Source organism: Ailuropoda melanoleuca, chromosome 1, assembly GCF_002007445.2.
Source record: "Ailuropoda melanoleuca isolate Jingjing chromosome 1, ASM200744v2, whole genome shotgun sequence".
Taxonomy (NCBI): domain Eukaryota; kingdom Metazoa; phylum Chordata; class Mammalia; order Carnivora; family Ursidae; genus Ailuropoda; species Ailuropoda melanoleuca.
Genome location: NC_048218.1, coordinates 38,237,014 through 38,260,171, shown reverse-complemented (window position 1 = coordinate 38,260,171; position 23,158 = coordinate 38,237,014). Strand labels below are relative to the sequence as shown.

General features: G+C 33.2%; 1 protein-coding gene and 1 pseudogene across 3 annotated transcripts in view; both read right to left on the bottom strand.

The window, feature by feature from the left end:
* HTR1F (5-hydroxytryptamine receptor 1F) overlaps positions 1 to 23,158 on the bottom strand; it is a 135,253-nt gene that overhangs the window by 52,550 nt on the left and 59,545 nt on the right. The gene's annotated exons all lie outside the window — the stretch shown is intronic.
* LOC100477169 overlaps positions 18,109 to 23,158 on the bottom strand; it is a 63,378-nt pseudogene continuing 58,328 nt past the window's right edge.

The following is a 23,158-nucleotide window of genomic DNA, read 5'->3' as shown; positions in this document are numbered from 1 at the left end:
AAATTTAAAGTAGCTATTGTCTTAATTCTCTTTGAAACTGAGCACCCAGAAGGTAAGAGCCATGTCTGATGTTTGCTTGCAGTGCTCGACACCTTACCTTACCTTACCTGGTACAAAAGAGGTATTAGTCAATAACCCACGGTAGGGTCAGTGTTGGTTACTTTCTTAACATCTTTATGATTCTTTTTTTGCCTTAAGTATATGAAACACCATTAGAAAATATAATTTACTAGGTATTTTAGGGAAGATTTCAACACTGCCATGTGCAGAGTAACAATGGGAGAAAGATAAATGCAGTCACCCAATACATTGAAGTGTTTGAATTAGCTATAGACAGTTACTAATTCTAGAAACACAAGTACCCCATTGAGAATAATAGGAGGCATGGATCATATTCATAGATAATACTAATAATATAGTATGATATAATATAAAATATAGTGATAACAGAATGGAAATTATAAGTACTTGGACACACAAGCATATTGTTTTAATTCTAGAAAAACAGTTCATCTGACATATATTTAATGATATATATAATAATTTATTCTTTTTTCAAGGTTTTTTTTTTAAGATTTTATTTATTTTTTAGAGAAAAAGGGAGTAGAAGCAGGGGGAGGGGTAGAGAAAGAGGGAGAAGCAGACTCCCTGCTGAGCAGGGAGCCTGATATGGGGCTAGATCCCAGGACCCTGAGATCATGACCTGAGCCGAAGGCAGATGCTTAACTGACTGAGCCACCCAGGCGCCCCAATAATTTATTCTTGAATGATAATTAGATACAAGTGTAAGCAGTTCATATAAAGGATTATAATTAGAACATTTTTTTCTTCTTTTAAAAAAATTTTTGGGGTGCCTGGGTGGTTCAGTGTGTTAAGCATCAAACTCTTGATTTCAGCTCAAGTCATGATCACAGGGCTGGGAGATCAAGCCCCAAGTCAGGCTCTGCACTGGGCATGTAGGCTGCTTAAGATTCTCTGTCCCTCTTCCTTTGCCCCTCCCCTCCTATAAAAACAATAAAAATGTAAAAATACAAAAAATAAATAAATTAAAAATGTTTCTCTACGACATAAAGTTAGTATCAATATATTGACTTTTTCTGTTATTTATTTATTTATTTGATGTGCAGCTGGCATACAATATTATATTAATTTCAGGTATACAACATAGTACACTTCCAACATTTATATACTTTACAAAGTGATTACCACGATAAATGTAGCTATTATCTGTCAGCATAAAAAGTTGTTACATATTATTAACTATATTCCCTATGTGGTACATTGCATCCTCGTGTCTCATTTATTTTCTAACTAGAACTTTGTACCTTTTAATACTCTTCCCCTATTGGAGCTCCTGGGTGGCTTAGTTGTTTAAGCATCTGCCTTTGTTCAGGTCATGATCCTAGGGTCCTGGGATTGAGCCCCACGTTGGGATCCCTGCTCAAGTAGGGTGCCTGCTTCTCCCTCTCTCTTTCTGCCACCCCCCACTCATGTGCTCTCTCTCTTGCTCTGCTCACACTCAAATAAATAAATAAAATCTTTAAAAAAAATACTCTTCCCCTATTTTATCCCTACCTATAACCCTCCCCACTGGCAACCATCAGATTATTTTCTGTATCTATGAGTCTGTTTCTGTTTTACATGTTCATTTTGTTGTTGTTGTTTTTAGATTCCACATAAAAGTGAACTCATATATTGTTATTTTTCTGACCTATTTCACTTAGCATAATACCCTCTAGGTCCATCCATGTTGTTGCAAATGGCAAGGGTTCATTCTTTTTTTATGGCTGAGTATTATTCCACCACATAAACATATACCACATAATCTTTACCCATTCATCTATTAATGGAAAGTTAGCCTATTTTCATACATTGGTTATTGTACATAATGCTACAATGAACACAGGGATGCCTGCACCTTTCCAAGTTAGTATTTTCATTTTTTTCAGATAAATGTCCAGAAGTGGAACTGCTAGATTGTATGGTAGTTCTATTTTTAATTTTTTGAGGAACCTCCATACTGTTTTCCATATTGGCTGTACCATTTTGCGTTCCGATCAACAGTACATGAGGGTTCCCTTTTCTCCACGTACTTCCCAACACTTGTTATTTCTTATTTTTTTTTGATAATAGCCATTCTGACAGGTGTGAGGAAATATCTCACTGTGGTTTTGATTTGTGTTTCACTGGTAATTAGTGATGTTGAACATCTTTTCATTGTCTGTTGGCTATTTGTATGTCTTTTTTTTTTTTTTTTGAGAAATGTCTATTCAGATCCTCTGCCCATTTTTTAATTGGATTGCTTTTTTTTTTAAAGTTTTGAGTTGTGTGAGTTCTTTATATATTTTCAGTATTAACCTCTTGTCAGTTATAACGACTGCAAATATCTTCTCCCATTCAGTAGGTTACCTTTTTGTCTTATTGATGTTTTCCGTCACTATGCAAAAGTTTTTTAGTATGATGTAGTCCCATTTTTTTTTTTTAATATATATTTGCTTTTCTTGGCCTTGCTTGAGGAGACAGATCCAAAAAAATATTGCTCAGAGCAATGTTCAAGAGTTTACTGCCTGCTTCATTCTAGAAGTTTTATGGCTCTGGTCTTACATTTAAATCTTTAACCTATTTTGTGTTTATTTTTGTATGTGGTTTAAGAAAGAAGTCCAGTTTTACTCCTTTGCATCTAGTTGTGTTTTTTCTAACACTATTTATTTATTTGAAAGAGACAGTCTCTTTGCCATTGAATGTTTTATCCCCTTTGTTGTAGATTACTTGACCATTTAAGTGTGGGTTTCTTTCTGGGCTCTCTATTCTATTATATTGATCTATGTGTCTGTGTTTGTGCCAGTACCACACTATTTTGATAACTATAGCTTTATTATACAGTTTGAAATTAGGGAGCATAATAACTCCTTTTCTGATATTATTATTTGCTCATCATGGAAACTTCTACATGTTCTACATGCTGCCCCCTGTTTAGAGAAAATCTTGGGTCTTACTTCAGAATAAATGTGGTTCTTCTCAGGAAATTCCATTCTGTCTTACTTATACCTGTCCGACTATGCATCTTGTCATACATTCAGCCATTTTTTTTAGCCATCTATTCATTCATCCAACCATGCACCCATCATTCATCCATTGATCTATCCATCCACTCACTCAGTTTATCAACTAATTATTGAGCACTTAATTTGGGCCAGCCTTACAATGTTGGAGAGACATACCTTTATCCAATGATAATATACTGAGGTAAATATAATAAATAGGTTGCATAAATATGCATCACAAGGTTGGCTGAAGATAGCAAAAATTACCCGCAAGAGTTACCTGTAAGAGTTTCAGGATTAAGTGGACAGATAGAATGGAAGAGATGACTTGTGTAGGGATATGAAAGAATATGAAAATGGATAAAGCAAATTTGTTGTTTCTGTGAGAGTACATATGTGTGTGTACAGGGGGAGGTAGGAAAAGGGAGGGGTAATAAGAAATGAGGCTGGAAAAGTGGTGCCATCAGATCTCAAAGGGTTCCATATAGTGATTGGGTACTATCGCATTAAGGTAAAGTCTTTATAGGATAGCTATAAGTTCATAAGTTCAAAAAACTAATATTATCATGGGATCATTATACCCATTAAGAAATTAAAAATGATTTTTATTTTTTACTGTCAAATTAAATTGAATAAGCTTTCCTGTTTGACAAGGTTGAATTGATGGGTGGTCTGTAATTGAAGAAGTTATTTAGGGGCACCTGGCTGGCTCAGTCAGTAGAGCATATGACTTGATCTTAGGGTTGTGAGTTCGAGCCCCATGCTGGGTGTAGAGATTACTTAAAAGTAAAATTTAAAAAAATGAAGAAGTTATTTAAAATGAGAATTATAAAACGTGATTCACACATAGTTCACATGCTAAGTTGAGGGATTCAACTGATAAAAAATAACCTGAATATTGGGCCAGTAGGACTGATTAAAAAATGGTTATTTCTCTGCAGGTAGATTATAGGAGATTTTGGTGTCTTATTTATACATCCCTGTAATAGTCATAATTTTATAATATTGTATTGAGTTAGTAATTAGAAAAATGTGAAATAATTTCCAATTTGAGGAAAAGTTTGAAGAAAAATGTTACTTACCACAATGGGATATTCTAAAACCTGACACTTGAGCTTAATTAAATTTCAGAGAATTTGTTAAATTTTTCTTATTTGACAAATGCTTTGTACCCCTCATCAATTTTGGCAGCATTGTAATCCTAAGGAGCCCTCTGTGTTAAGAGCTATGCACTTAACAATTTAATTAAATTTCACCTTAGAGCACATTCAATATTATTCATTATAGAAATAACTCAGAAATCTAAAGGCATGACACAAGTCCTTTGCTTCATTGAAATGATGAGTAAATATCCACCAATATTATGAACCAACTAATTTAGACAAAACTCTTGTTAATTTCATGAAAAAAAATCAAAACTACTTTGAAGATCCCTTTTAGATGAACAAACTGTTTCTACAACAGGATATTCTAAAATAAATGTGAAACATATAGATAGTGGAGAACTGATCAAATTTAAAATGATTAAATTTTGATGCCAAGAACAATTTTTTTATGTTATTTACAGTCCAAAAATTTAAGTTAGGTAGATCTACTTTTAAATTTAAATCACATAGTGTTCTTTCAGCTAATTAATTTGAATAAAGATACAAGCAATGTTCTATCTTGAATGACATGGTATAATAATGTCAGGCACAGTGGCTGAAACACATTAGGCAATCATACAAAATGGTAGATGGACTGTAAACCCCCTTCCTGAATTCAGCTCAGTTCGGGGGTTCCAGGTATCCTTTGCATTCTTCAGGATGATGCCCAGGCCGCAGCTGTGACCATTAATTAGCATAGACATTGAACAGGTAAGGCCCCTTTTTGTTAATGGCTCTGGGATGAAATAGAACAACAGGTAAATAGTCAGAGGGCCGAGAGGAGCAGCACTGAGAGAAAGTGGCATTCAGAGACCAGTAGGTCATCTGTTGTTCCCTAGCAATGTCATTGTCCCAAAGTGGATGAAATCAATGATTCACAACAGTTTCTCTTTCCCATTTTATTTTAAAAGTATTTATAATTTAGCAATGTAGGTGACATTTTAAAGCACTCTTCTGGTAAATACATCTTTTGGAAGGGCTTCAATTCATTACTACTATAAATCACTTTCTCATCACACCACCTGCCAATGTTTCTTCCCCTCCCCCCCCATCTCTCTTTTTTGGTGCAGTGCTTTTAACCCATACTTACCTATACTGCATTTACCTGAACTGTTAGAAAAATGCAAAAATTCATCAAAGTGTTGACTTCATTTTAAGAAACTTTTAAAAAAATGAATGCTCACTAAATAAAAAGCTTTTTATCTACAAGTACAACACACATATTAACACACTTAATTTCATTTGGTGGTGATTATTATCTTATCCCCACTTTCCGGTTGGGAAACCTGAGGCAAAAGGACATGACATACCTCAGTCAAGGTAACCCAGCTGGTAGAGGCAGAGGTAAGATTTCACATCCAGATTGTCTGGCTCCAGAGTCTTTGCTCTTTACTTTTTTTTTTTTTTGAGGAGTAAACAGTTCAGAAAAGTTAAGCCAGCTGAGGAAGATGATTGAGGGATAAGTGGCTAAGTAAAACCTGTAACATAATGTATAAAGACGAGTGACTGATTTCAAGGAACTACATGCACCTTATTTATGCATAATAAAATTAATCATGCACGTATTCATTTTGGATGAATATATTCCTGTCTTCTTGAGGAAGAATTCAGAGTATAACTCTCTGAGATCAATCTGGATGAGTCTTATGAAAAATCACTGGTTACCGTCATGTATTGCAAAGCAGCATTGTTCCAAAGGGCTTTAGCATGGGTCAGGTTTTTATACGAACACACAAATTTGTACTAACAAGCTAAGTAGTCCCAGGCCACTGTGCTTAAAAACTTCTTCTTTGTGGTCAGGTGTTTTAGCAGCTACTTGCTGCTGCTGACGTGGTGTTTAGACCTAGCATTCCTTAATTTGGTATGTTTGAGTGAAGTGTTGAAAAGATGAGACAATTGGTTGGTGTTTCTGAAATGAGAACCCACAAAACTCTAGTCTAAAAATGTATTAGGATTCTATGATGATTTATTTTTCTTTAAGAGGAGTTAATAATTGCTTAAATTTATGCATTGTGAATTGAAAACATTACTGTCGTTAATTTTTTTGGGGGAATGATGAAGAATGTGAACAGACATGCATGTACTTATTTACATGGTTACTGGAACAGCAGATTGGTGCTAGAATATTCAGACCAAATGATGCTGAAATACCATTCACTGCTCATAGGAAAGTAAGGACTCCTGAGACATTTTTAAAAATAACAGTGAGGAAATTAGATGACTATTTCGACTCATTTAGCACTTTGCATTTGTATCTTTGTTTCATAATCTTTTTGAATAAGTCAGAGTTAAATGTTTTCACTACCAAACCAAATAAGGATAAATCTGAAATTACATTTGAGGCTTGAGCCACCTACTTAACTAAATGGATACCAGAAAGAAAATTTGGGTTTAATAAGAACTGGAGTTAAAAAGATGACTAGTTGGGGCACCTGGGTGGTGCAGTCGTTAAGCGTCTGCCTTCAGCTCAGGGCGTGATCCCAGCATTATGGGATTGAGCCCCACATCAGGCTCCTCCGCTATGAGCCTGCTTCTTCCTCTCCCACTCCCCCTGCTTGTGTTCCGTCTCTCGCTGGCTGTCTATCTCTGTCAAATAAATAAAATCTTAAAAAAAAAAAGATTCTCTTAAAAAAAAAAAGATGACTAGTTAATCACTGCTCAGAAGAATTCTGCTTGAGAAAACTGTATGAGGTAAGCAGCTTATCAAGACTGCATGACATAATGGATATAGAGTCAAAATGGATTCAGAAGAGTTGGGTTCACTGGCTGATTTGCCATACAAACCTAGAATTGTACCACATCTCTGATTTCCAACTTTCTCCTTAGTGAAATATGGAAGTTGGAAAAGGCTTTTTCAGATGTCAAATACCTACAATCTAATAACCTAGAGTTCCATAATAAAGGCAGTGATAACTCTCTCTCTCTCTCTTTAGCATGTTAGTGACCCTCTTCTTTTTAGGGATTTAACCAATTTTTCATAAAACTTTGACAAAAGTGGCAAGCAGCATGCCATTCTTTATTAAACAACTGTGATATTAGCTAAATCATAAAAATATTCGCAACTCACCCAAGAGATCCAAGAGGCAAAATAACTGTTTTTCATTGCATTATAGAAGAAAACAAAACAAAGCCCCTCAAAAAAAGGTGCATAATATAATTTTACTTTATTTAAAAATGTGCCATTGGAGCAACATTTTCTATATAATTAACACCATAGGTGAATCTAAGCTGAAAAGTAATGACATGAAAAAATACTACTATTTTGGAACACCTCCTATGTGCCAGCAACTGTACTGGGTAACGCTGCAAATACAAATTCATTTCAAGCCAGGTTTTATCCCCTTGTTCAGGAAGAGAAAACTGACAGAAAAGTGAAGTAAAAAGAGTTGGAATTTAAACCCACGTTTCTGACTTTGTAAACTATGTTCTTTCTACCATGTCTTGCTGCCTTTGTGGCAATCATCAAGCATGCAAACATCATAGTGTATCTGGATATTAAATGGAAAACTCTAGTAATCACTGGAAATAGCAATGTTAAAGAGATCTAGGTATTTGAATCTTCTAGGGAAAGTGCCAATAATAGAATTAAACCAAATTTGGTTCTTTTGTTGTATGTCCCCTTTCATAGTTTTTAATACTTTTTATCAATATCTTTAAAGTATCACGACAATGTCTCTCAACTATAAATCTTTGGCTTTTTATTTAAGTTAAATGAAATTGTATCATTGAGATGCTTCGTCCACAATCATCAGAATTGAAGTCACAAAACTGATGGGCTCTGATAAGAAACAAGGATGCTGACATCAGAAATGGGGTTGCAACACTCATGTCATTTTAATGCAATTCTTCTCTTTTACATTTCTACAAGGTCTGGCGAAGAGGGGAAGACATTCCATGGGAGAATGAAAATAAGTGTTGAATTGGCAGTTCAACAGGAACATGAGTTTGACTTAAATTTTCTGTTTGGTCCCCCCCTACCCCCAGCATTGTACAGTAGCCGAAGAGATTAAGTACAAATGATAGCAATTGTGAAGGTAGTAGCTGAGTTGAAAAATCCCCTGAAATGATGATGCCTTAATGAATGGAATCTGACAACAAATTGGAGACTGGAATGGATAATTTTATGGTCACTCATCCATGAAAAAGAGCTGAAAAGGTGACATATGAGATGCAGCAATGTATCAATAAAATGATCTTAAATGATGATGAGTCTGACAGATATGAAGTAAAACATAAAGAGGGTTCAGAAACCAAGATAATGAGCAGATTATCTGCAGTGTGTTTAGGACTACCAAATCTCCTTTCTAATCAGACAATTAAAAATCATGTAGTCTTTGCAAGAAAAGGAGAGCATTTGGAAAGTCCCAGTTTTTTTTTTTTATAAGAAAAGACCTTTATAAAAAGGGTGCTAATAAATCATCTTGAAAGGTGAAGCCAAATTCCCATAAACTGGTGTCTTGGCTTACCAACACCTCTAACCTGTCCTGGATGGCCTTCTCCCCCTGTAATCAGCAAAGGACTCTTCAAGTCATTTACACCAGTGAAAATATTTATATTATGTTTACAAATATGTAAATGTTTATAATGTATAAAGAAAATATGGAAGTAAGGTATATAATTCATTTATGCTAAGTTTAGGAATAGTTTTATAAGCCTCATGTAACTTGTGTGTGTTTTGTTTATTAAGTTTGTAAATGTTGAAGATAATTTGACGTTAAAGAATCTGTCATGTTGGATTTGTTGTTTTAATTTAAATATTTAAGAAAATGTGATTGACATTAAGCTTATGGTTTTTAATTTTTTTAGAAAAAATTTTAAGTAGGCTCCACACCCAACATGGGGCTTGAACTCACCACCCTGAGATCAAGAGTCACACGCTCTACTGACTAACCCAACCAGGAACCCCTAACCTTATGGTTTTTAGTTGGGATTTTTCAAGATTATTTATTTGATGTTATAATTTTAAGAAATAATAATTAAGAGATGTACATTTTGTACTTATGATTTTAAATTGATAATTGTAAGAAAAAAGAAGTTGTATATGATATTTGATTGCTTACATATTTGAGACTTTAGTACTCTAGAAATTTAGACTTTTTAGGTTTGTAAGTAGTAGTTAAGTTCTTAAGAGATTGTTTATTAGATTTGCAAATCTCTCTTGTTAGGTGTTTGAAATGTTTGAGAGACTTGGATGTGTTAAAATTTGTAATTGTAATTCAAAATGTCTAAGGAAATTGAATTAATCAGGCTTATAAATGTTTCCAAATGGTTAGGAGAAATTGATCTGCCAAATTTTAAGTCAATTGAGCATTGATCAAAGAACAAGGGAGAACTGCATGTTTTTTATTTAACAAAAATACTAGATTTATATATGATTTGTTAGATAGGATTTCTTTTTGAAGATTTAATTTAAATTGTAATTTTATTAAATTGAATGCAAGTTAAAATATGCACCACTGTCAGCATTCTTTTTATATATATGCACAAAATTTTCTTCCTGTGCATTAAGAAATGATGGATTTGAAGTGGAGTGGGGAACACATTCAGCAGGAACTCACTTCACTCCTAGCACTGGTATCCATATGTGAGTACTTTTTTGAAAAAAATTAACTTTATTTTGGATAATTTGGAATAATGAAAAGTTCCCTTCTCATCCCATCCTATTAGAGGCTACATGATATCCATATGACATTACTAGTGATTTAATCTTGATCACTTAGTTAAGGTGTTGGCAGGTTTCTCCACTGTCAAGTTACTATTTTCCCCTTTTAATGTTCTATTCTAAGTCCCCTTTTAATGTTCTATTCTAAGCCCATACTCAAATGAAGCCTTTGGGAGCTAAATTCCACCTCCTGGAGGGAGAGCTATCTACATATATTATTTAGAATCCTTCTGTGAGGAAGATTTGCTTCTTCTCTCCCACTTTCATTAACCTTTTGAAAACTCTAATCTCTAAAATTATCTGTTACACCTTAAAGGATTGCTAAGAGGATTCATAACAGATATGAGTAGATATGAAGTTCTGTGAAAACTGCAAAGTTTTAAGCAATTATATTCCCTCAGGTATATTTTTGAAGTTCAGTTTTAAAGTATATATTGAAAAATAGGAGTACATCTTATCTAAGTGTGTTAACGTATTGAATATTACCTTGAATTGTTTTTGCTTCCTCAAGATGCCACAAAGAGCAAACTCTTCAAAAACGAAGAGAATACAGACTATTGATTGGATAACACAAACTCTTTAAAAGGAGCACATTCTATAGGTGTTATCCATGATACTATCTGGGTCTGCGCTGGGCAGTTCAGGATAAAAGGTACATACAAGGTAAGAACCACACATATATAACACAGAGTTTCAAACTTCCCATTAAAATCATAGGATCACCTTTGCTATAGTTGTCTTCTGACAATTTGATACCAGGAAAAGAATGATAAAATATTTTAATGAAAACTTAAAATGGCTTTATTACTTTAATGAAATCCAAATTATGTTTTCAACAGAGGTCCCTGATGTAAGACTTGCAATCTAAATCCAAAGGCTATCATGTCTAAATCACAGTTAAATTATTAATCTCATTTTCATATCAGAATTTCACTGTCAGACTCAGCAGGCTGGCAATTACTGAGTATAATAACTTTCAGTTATTAAATAATCAAATAGCAAATGTCAATTGATCAAACATGGGCTCATTAAAGGAAACAAGAAAATCAATTTGCTGTAGTCTGGATCGTCAGACAGACAAGCCTTGTTTCAAAAGATTCTTTTAACTGCCTAACATTTTTCTTGTAGCATCTCAAATTTAGATATGTGAGATTTTTTCCACCTTTAAATCTCAGTCAGAAAACTTGCCCAAATTTGGAAGGAAAAAAATGTTCTCTATGCTTAAGTTGATAAAATAGGACTTTTGTGTTTTAAAAACCTTATCCTCAACAAATTCTCAACAAAATACTAGCAAACTGAATTCAATAACACATTAAGAAAATAATTCGCCATGACCAAGTGGGATTTATTCCTGGTATGCAAGGGTGGTTCAATATTCACAAATGAATCCATGATACATCACATCAGTAAGAGAAAGGATGAGAACCATATGATCATTTTAATGGATGCAGAAAAAACATTTGATGGGGATGCCTCGGTGGCTCTGTTGGTTAAACATCTGCCTTCAGCTCAGGTCATGATCAGGGTCCTGGGATCAAGTCCCACATCTGGCTCCCTGCTCAGTGGGGAGTCTGCTTCTCCCTCTGCCTTCCCCTCCCCCTGCGTGTGCGCTCTCTCTCTCTCTCTCTGATAAATAAATAAATGAAAAAAAAATCTAAAAAAAAAAAGAAAAAGAAAAAGCATTTGACAAAGTATAACATCTTTGTCAAAAAATCTAAAAAAAAAAAGAAAAAAAAAAAGAAAAAGAAAAAGCATTTGACAAAGTATAACATCTATTCATGATAAAAAAAACCCTCAACAAATTAGATTTAGAGGGAACATACTTCAACATAATAAAGGCCATATAGGAAAGACCCACAGCTAACATCATCATTACTGGGGAAAAACTGAGAGCTTTTCCCCAAAGGTCAGGAACAAGACAAGGATGTTATTTAACATAGTGCTGGAAGTCCTTGGTATACCAATCAGACAACAAAAAGAAAAGGTATCCAAATTGGTAAGGAAGAAGTCAAACTTTTACTATTTGCAGATGACATGATACTATGTATAGAAAACCCTTGAGACTCCACCAAAAAACTGCTGGAACTGATAAATTAATTTGGTAAAGTTGCAGGATATAAAATCAACGTACAGAAATCTGTTGCGTGTCTACTCTTCAATATTAAAGCGTCAGAAAGGGAAGTCAAGAAAACAATCCCATTTACACTTGTACCAAAAATAATAACCAAAAAGGTGAAAGACCTGTACTTTAAAGACACTTAAGAAAGAGAATGAAGATGACACAAAGAAATGAAAAAGACATTCAATGCTCATGGATTGGAAGAACAAGTATAGTTAAAATGTCTATACTACTCAAAGCAATCTACACATTTAATGCAATCCCTATCAAAATACCAACAGCATTTTTTCACAAAAGTAGAACAAACAATCATAAAATTTGTATGGAACTACAAAAGACTGCATATAGCCAAAGCAACCCTGAAGAAGAAAAGCAAAGCTGGAGGCATCGTAATTCCAGATATCAAGTTATTATAAAGCTGTATTAATCAAAACAGTATGGTACTGGCACAAAAATTGACACATAGATAAGAACATAGAACAGAATGAAAAACCCAAAAATAAACCCACAACTATATGGTCAATTAATCTCTGACAAAGCAAGAAAGAATAATCAATGGGAAAATGATACTCTGTTCAACAAATGGTGTTGGGAAGACGGGACAGCAACATGCAAAAAAATAAAACTGGACCACTTTCTTACACTATACACAAAAATAAATTAACAATGGATTAAAGAACTAAATGTAAGGCCTGAAACTATAAAAATCCTAGAGGACAACACAGATAGTAACTTCTTTGACATCAGCTGTAGCAACTTCTTTCTAGATATGTCTCTTGAGGCAAGTGAAATAAAAGCAAAAATAAACTATTGGAGCTTCATAAAAATAAAAAGCTTCTGTGTAGTGAAGGAAATAATCAATGAAACTAAAAGGCAACCTACTGAATGGGAGGAGATACTTGCAAATGATATATTTGATAAAGGGGTAATATCCAGATTAATAAAAACTGATATAATTCAACACCCAAAAAACAAATAATCGAATTAAAAATGGGCAGAAGACATGAACAGACATTTCTCCAAAGAAGACATGTAGATGGCCAACAGCACACATGAAAAGATGCTCATCATCACTTACCATCAGGGAAATGCAAATCAAAACTACAATGAGATATCATCTCACACCTATCAGAATGGCTAAAATCAACAACACAAGAAATAACCAGCGTTGGCAAAGATGTGGAGAAAAAGGAACCCTCTCGCACTGTTTGTGGGAATGCAAACTGGTGTAGCCACTGTGGAAAACAGTATGGAGATTCCTTAAAAAGTTGAAAATAGAACTACCTTATGATCCAGCAACTGCACCAGTGCGTATTTACCCGAAGAATACAAGAATACTAGTTCAGAGGGATACATGCAACCCAGTGTTTATAGCAGCAATATTTACAATAGCCAAGATATGGAAGAAGCCCCGTGTCCATCAGTTGATGAATGGCTAAAAAAGAAGTAGTGTATATATATACAATGCAATATTATTCCACCATAAAAAGAATGAAATCTTGCGATTTGCAATAACATAGATGGAGCAAGAGAATATAATGCTAAGTGAAATCAGTCAAAGACAAATACCATATGATTTCACTCATATGTGGAATTCCAGAAACAAAACAAAATAAGAGAGAGAGAGACAAATCAAGAAGCAGATTCTTAATTATAGAGAACAAACTTATGATTACCAGAGGGGAGGTGTGGGGGATGTGTTAAACAGGTGATGGGGATTAAGGAGTGCACTTGTTGCAATGAGCACAGGGTGATGTATGGACGTGTTAAATTACTATATTGCACACCCAAAACTAATATGACACTGTATGTTAACTGGAATTAAAATAAAAACATAAAAAGGAGTCAAAAGTCTTCTTGGAATCACCTAAAATCTAAAAATGAAATAGTCTTCCACAATAACTGGGAATGGCATGTGGTAGGATAAAAATAGGATTTTTTTTGTGTTTAGTAAATTTAGTCATTCACAATGCTATGAATGTATCTCCTTCAGTTCCTCCTAAAATAATAGGAATTATAGATGCTAACATATCTTGAGTTCTTACTTTGTACAAAGCACTGTGTTAAACACTTCAAGCTCATATCTCATTTAATCTTCACAACATCCTTGAGGTAAGTACTTTTATTTTCATTTTTTACATATGGGGACACTGAGTTTTAAAAAACACTATATAGTTAGTAAGGGATCGAGAAGGAATAGACTGCAGAGCCTATGATCATAGCCATTCATTATTTTATACTCCCAGAATATTTAAATGATCAGAGTTCTTGATATAAAAATTACTTGGATTAGGTGGATTTTTTTGACAATCCATGTAGTCCATATTCCTTATCTCACAGTGCTCTTTTCTCACTCTCAATACATTGAGTAATTTCATGCTTCATTTTTAATGCTTTATAAAATATGTATTCACATCACTTTCCAGGTGATTAAAATTTCCTGGGTATTAAAATTTCAGTGGGCAGACTTATTAATGTAAATTTGGAAAGTCTTTGATTATGTTTTACTTCAACTGTTTACTTTGAAAATTTCAAAACTAGAAGCAAATTGAAAAAACAGTAACACGAGAATCCACATAAGCTCACCTATATATGCAACTTGTTAACATTTTGACATATTTGATCTCTCTTTCTCAGTCCCTCTCTCTATCTCTCTCTCAAACATATGTGCAGATACTCCTCAATGCAGGTGTATAATATAGATACACATACACTTTTTTGGCCGAACAATTTTAAGAGTTAGTTACAAATTTTAATTTTAGGTACCAAAGAATAAATTGGAGAAATATTTTTTTAAAAGTCTATTTCTGTTGATAAAGGAAAATGTCAACCTTCAACATTTGTGGGCCCTGCTCCTAGGCTCCCAAGGAAGCTAAACTTACATTTATGAAGGTCAAAATGACTCCACAAAACCTCAGAGCATGGCTCTATTTCTGTCCTGAGAACACATTGATTGTACATCTGCCTCATTAAAAAAATAACCAAAAGGAAGCATTCTAAAGATAAGAAAAAGAAAAAATCCTCCCTCCTTCCCATAAGATTAAAGTCATACAGCCTTGCTCGTACTAAAACCAAAAGATTAAGTCAGTAATTTTCTGGAATGTCCTTCATCATGATGACTTGTAGCTCTTTATGAAAAAAAAGTATATAGCCCTGCACCAAATGTTCCTTCCCCAGAGCTTTCTCTTCTTTCTGATGATTGTGAATCCTGGACAGCTCTCCTAACTAGGGCTTGAGTAAAACTCTTTTCCTTTCTCTTTAAAATTTTAAAAAAGGTCTGTTTGTTTTGCATTGACAAGGTAAAATGGAGTAATCCAGCTAACATTTCTAAATCAACTTTAACTCTTATCAGGTTTTTAATAGCCACAGTTTATCAAAAGAAAATGAATTTTTATTCATTGAACTTAAATTTTTGATCTGGTTTTTTTAAATCAATGTTTTCTTTTCATGAGTTCTAATTTTGGTGAAAAGTGTATCTCTTTTAAAATCAATTTTATTGAGATGTAATCTATGTATAGTAAGTTGTGTCCACTTAAAATATATAATTTGATACATTTTTGAAACACATACACACCTGAAAGCCACACCACAAGATATGGAACTTTTCTATCACTCCCCAACATTTTCTTGTGTCCCTTTGTAGTCCATCATCTTGCCCTGAGACTAGGCAGCCTCTTATTTATTTGTCACTATAGGTTAGTTTGCATTTCTTAGAGTTTTATATTAATGTAATCATATGTCGTGTACTTTTCTGAGCCTGGATTCTTACACTCAGCATAGTGATTTCGAGATTCATCCATGCTGTTGAATGTAGTCTCTCCTTTTCATTCCTGAGTAGTATTCTACTGTATGACTATACCACATCTTGTTTATCCATTTGCTGACTGATGGACATTTGAATCGTGTCCAACTTTTGGCTACTGTGAATTAAAAAAGCTATGAATATTCATGTACAGGACTGTGATTTTAGTAATTTGGGTAAGAGTGGAATGGTTAGGTAGTAAAATAGGTATATCTTTAATGTTTTAAAAAACTGTGAAACAATTTTCCAATTATTGTATCGTTTGCCTCTGTAACCCCAGTGTTTGAGAGTTCTAGTTGCTTCATATGCTCCCCAGCACTTGGTATTATCAGCATGTTAATTTTAGGCATCCTTATGAGTGTGTGGTGTTCTCTCCTTGTGAATTGTAATGACAGTTTCTTAATGCTAATGCTGTTGAGAATCTTGTGCTAATTGGTCAATCATCTTCTCTTGCAGAGCGTCCTCTCACTCTTTTGCCTAGTGTTTACTGGATTATTTAATTGTGGTCACAGCACATACTCTTACTCATTCAGTCCTTTAAAGTGTAATGAGACTTGTGTTTCCTGTCACATGGTATATCTTTGTGAATGAAACTTGTATTCTACAATTGCTGTGTATAATAATCTATAAATATCAGTGATGTCAAGGTCCTACAGCACTGTTCAGATCATTCATGTCTTAACTGTTATTTTTTTTCTAGTTCTAGTGATTGCTGAAAAAAGAGTGTTAAAATCTACAAACATTGTAGAACTGTTTATTTCTCCCTTTAATTATGTCAGTATTTGTTTCATGTAATCTGTTGCTCTCTTATTATTGTATACTTTCATGATTGCTATGTATTTCTGATGAATTGATCTTTTTTATCATTAGGAAATGTCCTTTACCTTAGGCAGTATTTTTTTATCTTAAAGCCTATTTTATCTGATATTAATATAGTATTTCCAAACTACTTATGCTGATGGTTGATTTTTTTCCTTCCGTTTACTTTCAACTATTATATTTATTTATTTGAAATATTTTATTTATTTATTTTAGAGAGAGAGCACATGAGCAGGGGGAGGGGAAGCAGGAGAGGCAAAGAATCTCAAGCAGACTCTGAGCTGAGTGTGGAGCCCGTCACAGGGCTCAACCTCACAACCCTGAGATCATGACCTGAGCTGAAACTAAGAATTGGACACTTAATGGACTGAGCCACCCAGGCTCCTCTCTTTGTTTTTATATTTAAAGTGCATCTCCCGTAACGGAATGTATTTGGGTATTGCTTTCACGTCTACTGTGAAAATTTTTCACCTTTTAATCACACTGTTTAATCCATTAATGTGGTAATTGATACAGATTTAGGCCCACCATCTTGGTATTTTTAAAATGCATTCATTAGACAAGGACTTTATAGTCACAATTGTTATGCATGTTACATCTGCATTATAACATTAATTTTTGCTTCAAATGGTTATATTTTTTTTAAAAAGAAGAAAATATTCTTTTATTTTATCCAGATATTTGTCATTTCCAGTGCTGCTCACTTCTCGAAAAAGATTTCCCTTCAGCCTGAAAACATCTTTTGGCTTTTCGTATAGTATAGGTTTGCTGGCAACAAATCTTTTTATCTAAATTTTTTCTTTTTTACTTTTGTACTCAGAGGATGTTTTCACTGAAAATAGAAATTGTGAGTTAACTGGTTTTTGTTATTGTTGTTTTTTGTTTTTTAACGTCAGCTCTTAAATAATCCCTCCCAGGCTTTCTGGCCTCTGTGGTTTTCAATAAGAAAGCTAGAGTATTTGAATCATTGTTTCCATGTATGTAATACGTTGTTTACTCTGGTTACTTTCAAGATTTTATCTTTGGTTTTCAGGAGTTTGAGTATATTTTTCCTAGGCATGATTTTCTTTGCATTTATATTTCCTGGGGTCTACTGAGCTTTGATGATTTCTACATTTGTATCTTTTACCAAATTAGGGAGATTATCAGTCATAATTTCTTTATATAGTTTTTCTCCTTCATTCTTTCTCTCCTCTCTTCTGGGACTCTAAGTACACATTAATTAATAATTTTAATTGTTTTTCTCTGGTTCTTGAAAATTTATGTGTTTTTCTATCTTTTTTTCTCCTCTTTTCTTTAGATTGGATAATATCTACCACCTATTTTTTAAGCTCACTGATTCTTTTCTGTTATCTCCATTATCTTATTATAGATCTCCATTGAATTTTTAAGAAATTTTTCAATTCCAAAGTTTTTATTTGGATTTTAAAAACATTTTCCATCTTTCTGTTGAGATTTTCTATCTTGGTTTTCAATATATTTTCCTTTGCCATATTAAATATAGTTATAATAGCTTCTTAAATGTCCTTTTCTGACAACTTTCCCTTTTGGCGCATCCTGAAATTGGCTTCTATTGATTGTTTACTTCTTGAGAGTTGGTCACTTTTCTTGGCTGCCTGTATAACTGTGGCCTGTTCTTGAACCAAATCTACAATAGTGGGAAATTCAAACCATTTTGGAATCTTCTTTCAAATTTTAGCTCTCCTGCAAGGGTCTACATGTCTTCATTCATACTCCAGAGCTTTCAGGTTGTTAATTTTATTTTGTTATTGTTTTATTTTGTCCAGAGTTTATAATTGTTACATGCAGTAGTGTGAATCTGTAAAGACCCTTCCTTTTGTGCCATTCTTGAAGCAAAAATCCTGTATGTGAACACCACTATTCGTCTTGAGTATAATTTATGTTTATGTTAGCCACTTGTGCAACTTAGAGTGAAGGTACATTTAAGTAGCTTTTGATGAAAGTTTTATATGAAAATAGGTTGCAGAATACATATTTGTTTTGAAGGAAGTGATTTTATGATTAAGATTGCAAATCTATTAATATTTCTTGAATTAATATACAAATCATTTGAAGCACAGACATAGTCAAGTTAATTTTATTAGGAGTTAACCCTCAGATTGTATTCAGATTTTCATCTTCTAGCTATATGAAAAATATTTTTTAAATGTTAAATTTTATATCTCTCTTAAATATAAGGGGATAGATATCTTAGAATCACTGGAAAGGAAATACCTAAAGTTCTGTATATTTTAAAATTATGGATAGATAACAGAAAAAAATATTATTAAAATTTATATATTATTAGTAGTGTGAGAAATAAGGTAGGCTGGTGTTTTAAGTATGGAGGTTAAATAAATCTTGCTTATTTAACTAAATTTTACTTACAAGTAAGTATATTGGCTAAGCTTTACAGGAAATGAATAATTCATTTTATGGAAATTTTGGTAATACTTTACATTAGAATAAAATCATGAGAAATGTTTCTTTTACTGAACTTTTAAGAATCTTGGGAAATTGGCATTTTTTTCATTAATGAACGATTCTACATGTACTAGAATGTTGTTATGACACCATTACAGAAAAATCTAATTAAATATAGCATCCAAGGAGGGAGGGGTGTGTGTGTGTGTGTGTGTGTGTGTGTGTGTGTGTGTGTGTGGTCTATGTGTTAGGGGTCATGGTTGGCTAATGAACTATCAACTCAACATTAAATAAAGTAATTTCACTTGAAAGTCAACTCTAAGTTATGGAGAGTTATGAGTTAAAACTCAGAGAAATAACAAAACCTTAATGATATTTAGTATCATGTATACATCAGTGTTAAGAATTATATTGTATAAGTGAAAATAGGAAGTGAAATATGATTAAAAATAACCCAAGGTGAATATTTTAATTGGGAATTTTACAAAAGGTTTATTGTGATAAACAAGATTTTAACTGTGCTTAACAATAAATGATATGCAGTACATTCCCACTTAGATTGCAGATAATGTCACCATTTTTGACTTCCAGCATACTTCTAAATTAAAAAAAGAATCAGCTTTGTTGAAATCTATAGGTAACCAAGAACAGATTCATAGCATACATGATTTCAAAAGATTCTATGTGATTACTGCATACAAACTTAAAAAGCACAAATCCAAATTCATTTCCACTATCTACTTAAAAGTATTTATACCTCTATCTATATTCCTGAAACACTGGGGGGTTAATTACATTTTTTTTAACTGAAAGATAAAAAGAATAACAGATTTCCTACTGTGTTTCATAGCTTTAACAAACTGAATATTGCTTTTCTCAACTACAATATGACACTTATGCCACAGACTTTAATAAAACTCTAGTTCAAGCAAAGACCTAGGGAAAGAGATAACTAGCAACAAATAACTTTACATAATGTCTGGAAAGAGCCCACAAGTATTTTCCTTGTTTTTATTTTTCTCTCTATCCTCATTCATTAGAAAAAAAAAATCTCTGTGTGTGTATGCATATGTGTGTGTGTATGTAAAGACTGAGATCAATACAGAAGAGTAGATCTGAAAGCAAAATACCTCATTTTTACTCAGAGACACAATGTACAAGCTTAAAAAGATATTGCCTCTGCCTCATCCTATACTTCTAAGTGAAACAAAACCATGAGCAATAGAGTCTGATCAAGCTGAGGAAGGCAAAATCCTCTTTTGTTATATCCTCTTTTGTTATATCCCTTTTTGTCAACATTTCTGGTTCAATTAGATCTTTTGTACCAAATGATTTAGCAGGTACTAAATGGGTCTACCAGGCTTGCTCTGGCAATGTTTCCAGAATCTTAAGCAATATCGAGTTTTCTTCAAGGTGATTTGAAAACCAATGATCTGGGTCATGAATGGTCTAGTCTAATATATTAATGGTCTAATAAAGCTCCATACATGTTTCAGTTTAATCTTTTCAAAGAAAAACCTCTGCTCTAGAATCTTATTATTGTTCACAAAATGTCCTGCTAATTCCTTCCTCTGAGCCTTCCCCTATATTCTCAGTCTATTCAAACTTAATCCATTTCTCAAGGTACAGTTCATTCTCCCTCCTCCATTAAAGCTAGTATCAATCAAGTCCATGGTTGTTTCCCATTTGTAAAGCATTTTGGAAAGCCTTAATTACCAAGACAATAAAACTGAGAAAGAAATTGGGGAAACCGTAAAATCCATACTTGAGATCTGGAAAGAGGTAGAAATTTGGAAGTATAATAGGAAGGAAGGAGGTTTGCTTACTCATCTCCCCTTTTCCTTATCCTTACCTAAGATAAGGACTGCTACATTTTGATTGATTTTTATTTCTAGGTAAGACTGTTACACATTTGAGCTCATTCTCCATAAGCAGTACAGTAGAGTAACAATTGGGAGCTTGGACTTTAGAGTCAGATATGGAGTTATGCTCTGCTCATACTAGTGGAGCTTTGGATAGGTTAAATTCTCTAAACCTCAGGTTCCTTATTGGTAAAATGAGAATAATAATAGTGACTTCTTCATATTTGTTGTCAGAATGCTAAGATATAAGGCAATCATGCATTTATGGTGCTTGGCACATTGCAATAATATTGTTTTATATTATTAATTCATAATTAACTTTATATTATTAATATTTTACATCAAAATTAATATTTTCTTAAATAATTTGCCACATGATTTAAAAATCCTTCACCTATCTTTTTGGAATGATTTTCTAGTGCCATGCATCAGTGGACACCCAATCAATATTTTGCGAATTGGAAAGAAAAGGGAGGGAATGAGAAAATTCATTATCTACTCTGGACAGGCACTAGGCTAGATAAGTCAGGCACATTATCTCATTCAATCCTTGTAATATACTATATATAGTATAATTGTAGTATACTTGTAATATACTGTAATATAAATATACCTTGTAATATACTATATATAAATAATATATATTATATAAATATACTATATATTAGTTATATATAGTATACTAATATATAATATATATTATTTATATTTATTTATATAAATAAGTACAATGAATAAATATTTAATATTTAATAATATTTAATTTAATATTTGATAGGCCTAAATTTACTTTTTGAAAGTTTGATTTTTATTACGATAAAAAACCAAAACATAAAATTTCCCTTCTTAGCCATTTTTAAGTGCACAGTAGTGTTAACTATATGCATACTGTTTTGCAATAGATCTCTAGAAATTTTCATCTTGCAAAACTGGAAGTCTACACCCATTGAACAACTCTCTTTTCCCCTCTAGCCCCAGCTTCTGGCAACCACCATTCTACTTCATGTTTCTGAGTCTTACTACTCAAGATACATCATGTAATTGGAATCACGCAGTATTTATCTTTTGTGATTAGCTTATTTCACTTAGTATACTGTCTTTATGGTTCATACATGTTGTAGAATATGACAGGATTTCCTTCTTTTTAAAGGCTGAATAATATTCCATTGTATGTATATACCACATTTTCTTTATCCATTAATCCATCCATTGACATGTAGGTTGTTTCCAGCTCCTGGCTATTGTAAATAATGTTGTAATGAACATGGGAGTGCAGATATCTCTTCAAGATCTTGTTTTAAATTTTTTGAATGAATACCAAGAAGTGGGATTGTGGGATCATATGGCAGTTCTATGTCTAATTTTCAGAGGAATCTCTACTGTTTTCCGTAGCAGCTACATCATTTACGTTCCCATCATCAGTGTACAAGAGTTCCAGTATCTCCACATCTTCATCAATACCTTTTTAATTTTTTATTTCATAAAATACTTAAAGATTAGTGATGTTGAGCATCTTCTCATATACTTGTTGGCCATGTGTATACATCCCTTAAGAAAATGCCCACTTAAGGGATCCCTGGGTGGCTCAGTCGGTACAGTATTTGACTCTTGATCTCAGGGTCATGAGTTCAAGCCCCACACTAGGTATGGAGCCTACTTAAAGAAAGAAAGAAAGAAAGAAAATGTTTATTTAAATCCTTTATCCATTTTTAAATCAGTTTTGGTTATTTTTGGTTTTCTTTTGCTGTTGTTTTTGTTGAGTTGTAGGAATTCTTTATATATATTGACTATCAACTCCCTGTCAGATATATAGTTTGCAAAATACTTTCTTCCATTCCATAGGTTCTCTTTTCAATTGTTGAAAAGAGTGGTTGATTGTTTCTTTTGATGTTATAGAACTTTTAAAGTTTGATATAGTCCCATTTGCTTATTTTTTTTTTGCTTTTACTACTTGTGCCGTTGTTGTCACATCCAAGAAATAATTGTCAAATCCAACGTCATGAAGCTTATTACCTATATCTTCTCCGGAAATAGAGTTTAAGTCTTATGCTAAAGCCTTTACTTCATTTTAATTTTTGTATAGGGTGTAATGTAAAGTCCAACTTCATTTTTTTCCACAGTTGGAATATGCAGTTTTCCCAACGCATTTGTTGAAGTGATTATCCTTTCCCCATTATGCAGTCTTGGCACTCTAGTTGAAAGTCATATGACCATGTATATGAAGGTTTACTGCTGAGCTTTCTATTCTGTTCCATTGGTTTGTATGTCTGTCTTTATGCCA